This window comes from Puma concolor, chromosome E3 (genome assembly GCF_028749965.1).
Source record: "Puma concolor isolate L17-30 chromosome E3, mPumCon1.1.hap2, whole genome shotgun sequence".
In the NCBI taxonomy this organism is placed as follows: Eukaryota; Metazoa; Chordata; class Mammalia; order Carnivora; family Felidae; genus Puma; species Puma concolor.
Window position 1 is genome coordinate 541,905 of NC_141682.1, and position 13,125 is coordinate 555,029.

General features: G+C 51.1%; 1 long non-coding RNA gene across 4 annotated transcripts; it reads right to left on the reverse strand.

The window, feature by feature from the left end:
- Positions 1–4,688: 4,688 nt before the first annotated feature.
- Positions 4,689–12,095, reverse strand: LOC147572831 (uncharacterized). 4 transcript variants are annotated; one of them, XR_015245278.1, is made up of 3 exons: positions 11,206–12,095; positions 10,783–10,874; positions 4,689–7,336 (listed from the first exon to the last, which is right to left on the reverse strand). It is a non-coding gene; the product is annotated as an uncharacterized LOC147572831 (long non-coding RNA). The 4 variants fall into 4 exon arrangements; XR_015245277.1 differs by having other exon boundaries at positions 11,034–12,095; XR_015245276.1 differs by having other exon boundaries at positions 4,689–4,904; positions 7,273–7,336; positions 10,783–12,095.
- Between the last annotated feature and the right edge of the window lie 1,030 nt (positions 12,096–13,125).

Here is a 13,125-nt window from a genome sequence, read left to right on the forward strand (position 1 = left end):
CTTGACTCATTGCCCTGTGACCTGCTGGAAAAACAACAGTATCAGCCGTGGATTAGTCCCCATTCCCCGGGCTTCTTTCTGATACTCTCTGGAAGTCATGTGAAGAGCCCGGAATGTGTGTGTCCATCTTTTCTTTAACTATTTTCTGAGCAGGGCTGATTTTCAAATCATAAGTCACACCTCTTTTGGTCAAATGCAGTGATTTCTCCCAGGCTGCAAAATAAATATATTTATTAAAAGTAATTCTGCTGTGGGGCTGGCTCAGTCGGTTGAGTGTCCGACTTTGGCTCAGGTCATGATCTCACAGTTTGTGGGTTTGAGCCCCTCATCAGGCTCTGGGCAGACAGCGCTTGAGAGCTGACCTGCTTCAGATTCTGTGTCTCCCTCTCTGTCTGTCCCTTTCCTGCTCACGCTCTCTCTCTCTCTCTCACGCTCAAAAATAAATAAACACTTAAAAACATTTTTTAAATAATTCTGCTACAATGAAAACAGGGCTGGAGCAGATCTGGCCACAGTTAGTGTCAGTCCCCTACCCCTACATGCCAGGCCTGGATTACAGCCAGAGAAAAAAAGAAAGACAAGAATTGATAGGGAGAATGGGATGGCCAGGTCGGTCCATGCAGATGGCCACTGGGCAGAGGAGGGAGGAGGAAGGACAAAGACCTCAGTGCGGGGCCCTCGGGTTGGGGAGGGGGGGTGGCAGCCAATCCCCGCGGAGGCCGGCCCGCCTCAGGGCTGTGCCTCAGGGCTGTGCCCAGATACAGGGGCACCAGCAGCTGTTCTGCTGCACTGACTCCACTGGCAGGAAAACAGACTGGGAAATGGACCTCAGTCAGTGTCGTCCGGGGACCCCTACTCAAGGCCAGACCTGCAGGCTGTGCCCGCTGCACCCGCTCAGGTGCCCCCGGCCGCAGGGCATCGCCACAGCCCTATTACCATAGCGATAATGCAGAGGTGTGATAAAAGCCACCTGTCATTCATAAAACGTGGCATCGCCTTTTTGCAAAGCCATAAGCCATCCTGGGGCTCGGCCAAGAAACGGCCTGTAAAATCCTGAGTAATGACCTCAAAGCATACTTTCCAATATAAGGAATATTCTAGGCAGCTGTTTGCAGAATATTTATGTGCAATAACTTTACACCCCCCCCTGACTTTTAACATGTTCATAGTCTGACTCCCTCCCCCAGCAGCTCCCCCCCCCCCCCCCCACCAACCTTAGTAGCAGTAAAGCATCCAGAATGTGCTTGACAGTCCTGGGAGCACAGGGCCCTGTCCCCTGGGTGACAAGTGGCAGTGCTGTGCTCAGGTGCAGTGCCCTTTGCCATCGGATGCCTCGGCACGGCAGGGGCCTAGCAGAATGCCAGCTGTCTTCGGGATCTCCAAGTTACCAGGGAGGAGGAGCTCAGCCCTGTCCTGAATCTGTTCCTACGGTAACGCTGGGAACAGCAGGTTTTGTCTGGGTTGGACGAGGGTGGGCATCCTCCCTGGCGAGGGCTGGGAGGGTTGGGGGGGACCCCCTCGGACCACGTGCCCCAGACAGAGCCTGAGGTGTGCAGAGGCCAGGGAGCCTCAGGAGGAGGGCCCACCTGGGGCTTGCACCTGAAGGTCAAGGGATGATGAAGCTGGTGAGTACAGAGCTTGAACTCCATCCCAGATGGACTCATTCCCAGATCAGCTGTCTTCCCAGAGGAGCCAAGCCTTGCCCGAATGCACTGGGAGAACCAGGGGGGTGGGCCCATGCCTGCCTCGGGCACCGCTCTGTAGCCAGAAGGCAGCTAAGCCTCCTGGTGCCCCGAAGTGCTTTCTCTGCCCACCCTATGTGAGGGTTCCTTCTGCCTGCGGGCAAGGGGATGCTGCCAGGCCAGCAAAAATGTCTGCATGCTTCACTCTCTTGACCCACAGCTCCTGGATGAAGGAGCAGGGCCAGCAGCAGCCCCAAATCCAGACTCAGCTGCCCAGGCCCCACAGTCTGTCCAGGGTGTGTCTCTGGGAAGGAGGGAGCAGTGGTGCCCAGGGCCTTACAGCCTCGGCTCCCAGGGGCAGAGAAACTGCAGGGTGGTGAGCACAGGCCAAGATGTCTGCCAGCATAAAGACACTGCGGCTGAAATGGGCATCCATAGAACCGATCGGTCAAATCTGCAACAGCAAAACCCCCATCAGCTCCTGTCACATGGGCTCAGCGACTTCAGTAATGTCGGGTGCAGGGCTTCACTGCGGGCCCCCAGCAGTGAGGTGGTGGCCACTACCAAGGGACTATGCTCTCCTTGTTGGCAGGCTGTTGACTGGACAAGTGTGGAAATAATCGCCCTTCACTTGCCTAAGGTCTCAATCCTTGAGGGCCTGATTTCGATTCACAAGGGCCTCAGTAACTATTTTAACTGGGGGTAGGGTCCCTGGGTCCCATGCCACGTCAAGCATCCACAGCCACCATGGGAGGTTTTAAGGCAAACTGTGCTATGACCTTGGAGAACGTAGGGCAGGTGCCACTGCAATAGTTAAGATGAGGCCTGTCTATGCGATTCCTATTTTATGTTCGTGTTTTACCCAGGTCTGGACCACTTTAACGAGGCCCCGGTCCCACATTCCTGCCCCTAAGCAGGCATTCTGTACCAGGAGCTGGGCAGGGCTGGCAAGCACAGCAGAGCCGTAGCTGAGCTGGGTACCAGCAAGGGCAGGTCAGGGTCCATGGCACCAGGAGCCAAACCACATGTGGCTCTCCACTACACCTGGCCAACTGTGGCCGTATAGTCATTGTGGACTGCTAGCTAAAGCATACGGGCACCTGTGCTGGTGAAAATGTTCCAGAATTTACCGTGGCCAGTGGTTGCACGCATTTATGAACACACTAAGACCACAGGAGTATACCCTCTAAATGGGTGACTTGGGTGCTAGGTGAATCGCAGCTCAGTGAAGCTGTCTGAGTGAACAAAAGGAAGAAGGAATGAACAAGGAAACTGGAAAAAGGAGCAAATTAGTGAGCACTACCTGGCGTTGGATGCTGGGGACTGCGGCCAGCACCAGGGCCACCTCTGTGAGGCTGAGCAGCCTGCCTCACTCGGCGAGCTGCGTCTGCCCTTCTGTGACACGGTGCTCTTGCCGCCCGCAGGCCTGGGGCCGCTCGGGCGAGGAGATGTTTTGGAAGCAAACGCGATAACACAATTTCAGTCTGTAACAGACTGACACGTGTTGTCTGGGTGTTTATATATTAGTAAAAGATTTCCTGAACCAATGGGCGTTTCAGCAACGGTCAGAGGCTCCTTCTCAGCTACTGGGAGGGGGTCTGACAGGAAATGGGAACTGTGCTCCTGGGTGAAGGTCACGGCCTCAGCCTAGATCTGTGGGCCTACCACCCTCTCGGCAGTGGAGGGTTCACTTGGAGGCCCCTCTCTCTCTCCAAGTGGAAAATGAGATCAGCCTGACGGATGGGCCACTTCTAGACAATCCAAAGGAAGTGGGAGTCTGTGGACTCCATGAGTCATGGGTGACTGAGCCAGGCTGCTCAGGGCCATGGGGCCCTAAGGTCAAGGTCATGGTGAAGATGCCCACGGACAGGGGCTCGGGCTCTGATGCTAGTTGCTGGCCAGATGCAAATGGACACAGTGTGGAAAATGCTACTGTGTCCATACACAAGAATGGGACGTTCCAGGCCCTCAGGGGGAGCCGTGGCAAGAGCCGTGGATCCCGCAGGCATCCCTCTCTCCCTGGACAAAATGAGGAAAACCAAAGGAGTAGATAATACTGACAAGAGACTTCTGCAGGGCCAGCAGTGAAGGAAATATTCCTGTGCAATCAGGGCGCAGGGGGAAACCAGGCTTATTTCCAGGCCTGATGCTTGGCATTTGTGCAAAACTGGGTTTTGTATTAGTGCCCGCACGCTGGAGCCTGGAGCCCCCTGACGTTTGCTACCCCACCGCTCCAACATGTGCTGGAGCCCCTGCCCACGTGGACGGTTGTCTGGGGTGGCCTTGCTCTCAAGGGGTCCCTGGGACAGTGTGCGCTGGTGCGTCCCACCTCGGAGGGGCAATTGGGGTGCCACCTCATTGTGTCAGAATAACAGCAGTATCTATGTGGCCTCCTTTGCTTTGCAATTGTGAAAACGAGTCCCAGAGCAAGAAAGGGGCTATCCAAGGTCACAGAGGGGCCTCGCTCAGGTCAGTACTGCCGGCCCCACTGTCAATGTGTTTTCACTTTTTTTTCTCTCTAAATACACATTTTTGGGCACCCGAGTGGCTCAGTGAGTTAAGCCTCCGACTTCGGCTCAGGTCATCATCTCACAGTATGTGAGTTCGAGCCCTGCGTCGAGCTCTGTGCTGACAGCTCAGAGCCTGGAGCCTGCTTCAGGTTCTGTGTCTCCCTCTCTCTCTGCCCCTCCCCTACTCATGCTCTGTCCCTCTCTCTCTTTCTCTCTCTCTCTCTCTCTGTCTCAAAATTTTTTTTAACGTTTATCTATTTTTGAGACAGAGAGAGACAGAGCGTGAACAGGGGAGGGGCAGAGAGAGAGGGAGACACAGAATCCGAAGCAGGCTCCAGGCTCTGAGCTGTCAGCACAGAGCCCGACACGGGGCTCGAACCCACGGACTGTGAGATTATGACCTGAGCCAAAGTCAGACGCTCAACCGACTGAGCCACCCAGGTGCCCCCATTAAAATTTTTTTAATAAAATAAATAAATACACGTTTTTACTGAGGTGTGGCTTACATACACAAAAGCTTTATAAAGTGAAAACATGTGTGTACTTTGTACTCAGATCCAGAAATAAAAAAGATCCCATGCACTTACAAACATCCACTTGCAGGCCCGCAGAATCTCGGCAGCTACACACCCGTGCTGATACTTAGTACTGTCAGTCTTTCCATTTCAGGCACTGGGTTCACTACGTATGGGTATTATAGAACACAGTTGACCTGGAACGACACGGGGGTAGGGGCACCAATTCCCCACACAGTTGGAAATCCATGTGTAACTTCTGACGCCTCAGAAACTTAACTACTCATACCTTACAATTGACCAGAAGCTTTACTGATAACATAAACAGTTGATTACCGCATATGTTGTATGTTACACGTATTACATACTGTATTCTTACAGTAAAGTAAGCTAGAGAAGAAATGTTACTAAGAAATCATAAGGAAGAAGAAGTGCATTTAAAGTACTGTACAGAATTTATTGAAGAAAAAAAAACCCTTGTATAAGTGACCCATGCAGTTCAAACCCATGTTACTCAAGGGTCACCTGTAGTTTTACTTCTCCTTTCCTAATGCACGACAAATGCTCAACTTATCAGTGACTAGATTTCCCTATATTCTCACATATGCACTGAGGCTACAACTTTCCCTCTAGTTCCAGCCTTACCTGCATCTCTGTGCTGGGGTCTGCCTGGGAGAACTGCAGAGGGTGGCAGAAGACCACTGGCCAGGGAGCCTGGGCCTCGATCTGGCCAGGAAGTGCACATCCCTCATCCTCATTCCACCACTAGAAGTGCAGGTGTCCGTCCAGTGAGACTCCTGTCAGGAGGAGATTCCCCCAGGCTGGCTATCTCCTGGGAGCCCAGGGACCCCTCAAGTTGGGCCACCATCAAGGGACACATCCCAACACCGCTGCTTGCCCTGTGAGTCCAAGGAAGGGGCAACAACCTTGTTGTGAGGCCCAGGGCTCCAGCCAGTCCTTGCTCCCAGATGGGTCAGAAAATACCACTAAGGAGAGCTGCTGAGGGGCTGGGCCTGCTAGACACATCCATCAGTCAGTCCACCCTTGGCTGCGAAACGCAGGTCACAGCCCAGCTCCCTGGCCTCTCATGGTCCAGGCTAATTAGATCAATTACAGGGGCACCTGGGGCACCAGAGCAGGTTGTGCCAAATGGTTGGGGTGAGTGGGGTAACCCTGGACCCCTCTCACTGTCTATCCTTTAGGAAGCAACCAACGGGTAGCTGTGTTTTTTATGGGCAGTGACAAAACTCCAGCCCAGAGCCCTTCACCTGCTCTGCACTGAGTGGCCAGAGGCCAGGCAAGGGCCCCACACATGCCTGGTGCCTACTCTGTTATTAGAACTGACATTAGGCTGCTCTTACAGTCAGCTAACACTTCAGGGTGAGTTCCCTCCGTGCCAGCCTCTGCTCTGGGAGTTTCTACATATTGTAGTTGCTTCTTAAAAGGTCTATGAAGTAGTAAGTATTGTTATTACACCCATTGCAGAGTTGGGGGAACTGAGGCATGGAGAGAGTGACTAACTGCTGGGTTCTGAACTCCTATAGCCTGACCCCAGGCCCACAGGCACCGGCCCTGCTGTGGAAGCCCAGATCATTTGGGGCTGCTTCTCTTGCACCTGAATCCTCCTCTGAGCCCCCCACCCCACACACGCTGGACCCAGAGACCCCGAGAAGCAGCATCTCACAGCCGCCAGAGAATGGGTTCATGTCCTTGCAAATCAGGCTTCGATTATAATCCTTGTCGGGAGCTTCGGGTGTTGGAGAGAAACAGAGCTTGACAACTATCTTCTCATTACAGAAGCTCCCCGTCTCCAGTTCCTGGCAAATGACAGGCTGGCGCAGGCAGGGCCCAAGACAAGCCAGGCTGGAGACGCAGACGCTAATCAGGGTGGACACGCCCAGTGACAGAGACCTGTCCACAGCACCTGTCACCATGGCCCTGCGTTGGCTGCTGGCTGCTCCTGAATGTTCACAGTTGGCAGCTGTGCCTGGAGCTTCCTCCCAGAGCCTGGGCCTGCACTGAGGCTGCTCCCTTCCACAGAGGGATGGGGTCCACTCAGGACAGGAGAGTCACGGCGGGAGTCTGGGGGAGAGTGCTGTCCTTCCAGAGGGTGGCCGTATGCGGAAGGAGCAGCATGGAGGGTGGGGAGCACGTGGTCCAGCCTGGGGAATGCAACACTCCCTGAGAGCCCCAGCTGCAGCCCGGAGGCCATGGGAGACATGGGAGCCACGTCCTTGGAAGGCTCACTACCTTTCGCGCTCGGCCCTGGGAGCGTGCCCAGCTTGGGGGGCTTGTGGGAGTCCAACCGCCACCAGACTCTGAGTTTGAGCTGATCCTGGGGCTGGTTTCCCAAGGGAAGGCCCAGCCATAAGTAAGCCTGGGAGGGTCCCCCGTCGCCCTGCTTCCTAAAGGTGACCTAGCCCCTCCCCCTCCTCCATCCTCCTGTCTCTGTGCGTGCCGAATCTCATACCAAGTCCACCTGCTGTCCCGAACCTCCCCGACCTTCACATCTCTGCGTACTTGTTTGACCGGGAAAACTTTGGCTACACTAGTCTGTAAACTTACCTCCATGAACAGCATGCTGTGGACAGATTCCACGGTTGTCGAACATTCTTCATAAACACGGCTCCTAGTGATGAAACAGACATTCAATACACGATTGCGTCAGGATGCACCTCCTTGCTAGTAGGCACTCACCTGGTTTCCACCGTGTCACGAGAATGAAGTGAACCTCTTCCTGCACGCAGCTTGGGTGGGGACTCTAGCTACTGTCCTAGGAAAGATTCCTGAAGTAGAACTGCTGGGCCAAAGAGCAAGTCTGTTTACTCCAAGGCTGCACGTGTGTGCGTGCATGTGTGCACGCTCACACGTACGTGTGTGCGTGTGCCCACGTGTGCTCATACACGCGTGTGCGCACACACTTGTGTGCTCGCGTGTGCGCACGCATGCGTGTGTGCGTGTGTTTACGCGGGTGCGGGTGACAATCTCAAACCTATGCAAAGGTTGAAAATGTGGTGCAAGGATTTTTGTCTGACTGCTCTAAAAATAAGCTGCTGACTGGAAGGCTCCATCACCCCCAAAATCTTTCCACAAACGAGGACACTGTGCTACATCAGGGCGGCACAACCATCATAATCAAACCAGGAAAGGGACACGATGCTTTGTTAATCCTGTTACACTGCACTAACCTAATCCTGGGCTCCATCCAAGTTTTGCCATTTGTCCCCATGCTGCCATTAGAGAAAGAAGGTCCAGCTTAGAGCTGTGTGCTGGCTTCTTTACCCTCTTTCTTGTCAGTCAGGAGAAGCTCTTAGTCTCGTCTGGACTCTCACGATCTTGGTGCATTTGAAGAACACAGGTCAGTTATTTTGTGGAGCATCTGTCCATTTGGGTTTGTCTGATGTCTCGTCATGATTAGATGCCCCTCTAGCAGGAAGGCTGCACAAGGAACTGTCCTATCACACATCAGGTGGCAATTTGTCCCCTTACGGATGATGTTCCTGTCTGTCACCTGACTACCCCCATGTCCCCTAGTCTTCTCCACTTATTTTCTTTGCAGTTAATAAGAATTTTGAGAGAGGGGCACCTGGGTGGCTCAGTCAGTTGACCATCCGACTCTTGAATTCAACTCAGGTCATGATTTCACGGTTCGTGAGTCTGAGCCCTGCGCTGGCCTCTGTACTAACAGTACGGAGCCTGCTTGGGATTCTCTCTCTCTCCTCTCTCTGCGCCCCCCCCCCCGCCCCCGTGCGTGCTCCCTCTCTCTCTCAAAATAAATAAACTTAAAAAAAAAAGAATTTTGAGAGGAGGAACTTTGAGTCTATTTCAATGTTCCATTTCTCATGGAATTTTGGACTTATTTGTGCATTTCTTTACATCAGTTTAATGTGTGGTTTCTAGTATATGCAATCTGTCCCTAATTTTACTTATTCTGATGCTGCAATTGTCCTAGAGTTGGCAGGTGGGACCCTCCATACTGGCTTCTGTGGTGTCTGATGTGTTGCCACCATTCTGGAAGCATTTCCTGTCTCGCACAGTCTGATGTCTCCTGCTCATCTTTCCCTGCTCCAGCACCAAAATGAGCTGTCGGCCCAAAAAGTCCTCATTTCTTTTAGTGAAAGGGGTACTCAGGCCAATCTCTCGGGGTGCTGTGTGCAGAGTGCCAGGTTGCCCCTACTTGCGGGCTCCCCGGTGGATGCTGCCTCCTCCAAGGAAGCTCTGAGTGATGACCCACCATGCTGGCCTCATCCTGCCCTTGCCCCTGGGTTCATTCCCTGAAAAGAATGGCCCTGAAATCTTTAGGAAGGGACTGAACAGTGAAAGGGAAGGAGAAAAAGAGGAGCCGTGTCAACATCTTTCATTAATTAAGGGTGAAGAAAGTCTGTATTTTCCTACCACCAATACCACCACAAGAACTTGAGAGGCCTCATTACCGACACTGCATACAATCCTCTTAAAGTCAGTGGGGCGCCTGGGTGGCTCAGTCGGTTGAGCGGCCGACTTCGGCTCAGGTCACGATCTCGCGGTCCGTGAGTTCGAGCCCCGCCTCAGGCTCTGTGCTGACAGCTCGGAGCCTGGAGCCTGCTTCGGATTCTGTGTCTCCCTCTCTCTGCCCCTCCCCCGTTCATGCTCTGTCTCTCTCTGTCTCAAAAATAAATAAACGTTAAAAAAAATTAAAAAAAAAAATTAAAAAAAAATGAAGTCAGTAACAATTTCCTATCTAAGTCTGATTTGATCAGTAACGATGCTAAACATTTTTCCGTGTTTACTGTTATCATTTTTGTGTTGGTCTTTCATGTCTTTTGCCTTTTGATAATCATTTCTAAGAAATTCTTACATACTAGGGGAGCATGCCTATAAATTTTTTATAATTAAATTACCTTCCTAATTTTTCATCCTTATTTCCGTCTTAATTTATAATTTCAATGTCAATTCAAATCTGTTTTTTGTGTGCTCGCTTACATTTTCTTCTTAAAAATGACATTTTCATCTTAGAGTGGATAAAACTTAGAGTTTTCTACTTAGAGTCCTGTTTTGTCTTCTTGTTCTTTTGTGGTTTTATTTTGAAATCAAATCTGCCTAGAATTTAGTACATTCTAAGTACATTCTTAGTACATTCTAAGATCTACTTTTAGTGTATGTAATTTATTTCTTGGTCCCATATGATTGACTGAATAACTTTTGTTCATTGATTAATGATGATCCTATTAACATTTAGTAGATTGTCACATGAACACATAAAATTATTTCATAAATTCTGATTCTTTCCAGAGTGATCTATGATCTTCCATTGATATAAATGAGGGCTCCTGCAGCCACACTACCTTTTGTGGCTGACTGTAGCTTGGACTACAGCTGGAGGTCTGATAAGTCATCTCTGACCTCAAGAGAGGCCTCTTCTCTTAAAGTGCTTGTGGTTCTTCACATTCACTTCTTCTCCAGATGAGCTTGAATCACATCAGCAGGCTTCAAAGATCGAGATATAATTTTGTCGTGACTCCTACGACATCTTTAAAACCCAGGAGAATTAACGCATATGCTATTCAGTCTTTGCCTTCCGGTGATGGTGTCTCTTTCGCTCACTGTTTTAATAACCTCAGTGAGATAGCATTTTCCACATTAAGCCACTGTCTTTCTGGATAAGTTAATTCCTAGGTACTTACCACTGAGATCAGGCCTCAGTTTGTCCCTATCACATTTTCCAAATCACTACGGACTTTCTTTGGAAACATGCTCATTTCATACATCTTGTTGCCATTGTCCTTACTACAAAATACTATGCATTTCCCACCTCCCCCCACCGCCCTGGCTCTATACCCCAGACACATTTGCTCAGGTCTGCAGTGGCCAGCCATGTAGCCAGCTCCCTGCATCTGGAAGGAGAGGTCCTGATGGGAAGGGCCCACCATGGTGGCCTTGGGGAAGAACCCCCCAGAAGACGCCCAGGCAGCCCTGCCCTCTGATGTGCCCAGAGCCAGCAGGGACCCTCTTCTGCCAAACCCACGCCCACACACCCACCCGCAGTCCCTGTGCTCTTTGCTCATGGAAATACCTCCGTGGTCTGTGATTACTCACCCACGTTCCCAACTTCCTGTGCTGTAGGCAGCTTGTGTCTCTTCCTTTTTACTTCATTTGTTCTTTACATATTTTTTAACCTTCCAGCGTCCCTGTGAGAAGGAAGGGCAGCGAACAACACTGAGCACCACCAGCTCATGACCATCATAGCCTGCCGTCTCTTACAGGGGAGCCTTAGAAACCGAGACCCTCCCCACACTCACTTAAGGAGCAAATACGCAGTACGAGATGAAGACCTATAGCACACACACCTCCCTCCCATCTTTTCCCAAAAGACCGCGCTCAGTGGCGGTCAGAGCGACACTGCATGACGGTCACCTCTCGCTCATCTCTCAGGATAACAGAGGCCCGCGCTCCCACTGTCAGCCTGTGGTCATGGGATCGTGTGCCCCTCCTTGCACAGGGGGCAGACTAGGCAGAGACCTGGCTTCCGAGGTCCCGGGGCCCTTTGGCCCTCCTATGATCCCTGGTGATCTGCATCTGGGCGGCTTCCCGAAAACCCATCTCATGGTCAAGTGTATCTGGTCTCCAGCAACTGTTTCCTGAAGATGTGGGTTACAGAATGGAGGGACCTTTGGTGAAATCTGCATTGTGCATTTTCCTGCAAGGACATCACCAAAGACATTTTAAAAATACATGTGGAAAAAAATCAGGTTTTCAAAAATAGTAAATGTTACAAACTAAGCTGCACATTTCCTCTTTTCTGTATTAAACAGAACACGCGTGGTTATTTTTAGCTCCTGGAGCTCCACTGGGAACGTGGAGCATTAGTATGTGCCAGTGTATACACAGACAAGTCCTTGTTTTGTCAGCTGCTCAAGCCCTGTAAGGGCACGTGTCTTCCTAAAGGATGCATGGAAGCAAACCACTGTCCTCCCTTATGCTGATGCTGGTCTGAGTGTGAATGGGCTGAGGCGGGAAGGAGATGGGTGGGTGCTGTGGACACAGATCATTTACTCGGCAGACAGTCCTCACTTCCTGCCCGAGGGGCTCTGGGACTGAGGAGTCAGTGGGAGGGAAGCAAGACAGACAGGGTCCTGCGCTGGAGGCACTCCGTCTGGTGGAGGGAGGAATGCCGTTCTCTCAACCCTCTTGGGGTCTCTGGCCTGGGCCTGAGACTTAGCAGGAGAAAGACACACAAGTTTATTTTACATAAGTTTTTCATCACATGGGAGGGAGCCCTCATAAGGAGAACGAAGACCCAGGATTGGCAAAAACGAGAGGTTTCATGCTAGTGTGAACAGAAAGGGACAGTGGGAAAGTATCCAAAATACCTGGGTAGGAGTTATTTCAACAAGAATTCTCCCGTCCGGGGCGCCTGAGTGGCGCAGTCGGTTAAGCGTCCGACTTCAGCCAGGTCACGATCTCGCGGTCCGTCAGTTCGAGCCCCGCGTCAGGCTCTGGGCTGATGGCTCAGAGCCTGGAGCCTGCTTCCGATTCTGTGTCTCCCTCTCTCTCTGCCCCTCCCCCGTTCATGCTCTGTCTCTCTCTGTCCCAAAAAAAATAAATAAACGTTGAAAAAAAAAAAAAATTGAAAAGAATTCTCCCGTCCTGGGCTCCTGTCCCCTTGGCAAGACCACTTCCTTCCCCCTGGTGCAGGGACAGCAACTTCACCCTGGTCTGTGTCCTGCTCTCAGGAAGAAAGGGGGAGATACGGACGTTCTTCTTGTACCTGCTGTTTTTCAAGTGCCTTTTGCCCAAATCATCTTATGCCAAAGTGGGGTGGCCGTCTTGGGGTGGCGTGTTCGGCCACCGTTTACGGTGAACAAGTAGGAAGACAAGTGACACTTTGCACCGTGCTGTGTTCTGGCTGAAAGACACGTAAGGGAAGCCCTTCCAAACCTGCTCCAGACAGACTCCAGGCAAAGGCTGGGGGTGGGGGCTGTAAAGGACGTTTGTTTTCAAAGTCAGGAGTCCTACGCAAATATAAAAAAAAAAAACAAAACAAAACAAACAAACAAAAAAAAACCACACGGCAACACGGCACATACTTTGTTTAACTTGTGAGGAACACGTAAGATATTACAACCAGTTCAAGGCAGAGTTCAGACACATTCGTATACAGGCAATCAGAAATGCTGAAATAAATCTACAAATAGAGGTCAGTATCAACAGGGCAATTGCATTCCAAAGGACAAAATTTAGTTGCATTTCTATGGGCAATAATTAGTTGCATTATTATAAGTTTCCTACAGCTTAAAAGCTATAAAATAGCTCAAGGCAATAAAAGGCACAGGCCCAAACTGAATCACAAAACCTAGAGGGGGAACGACAATAATTTTTTTTGTTTTTCTATCTTAATGTTTCACGTTTTTTTCTAACAGGGCAAACATTCAGTTCTGT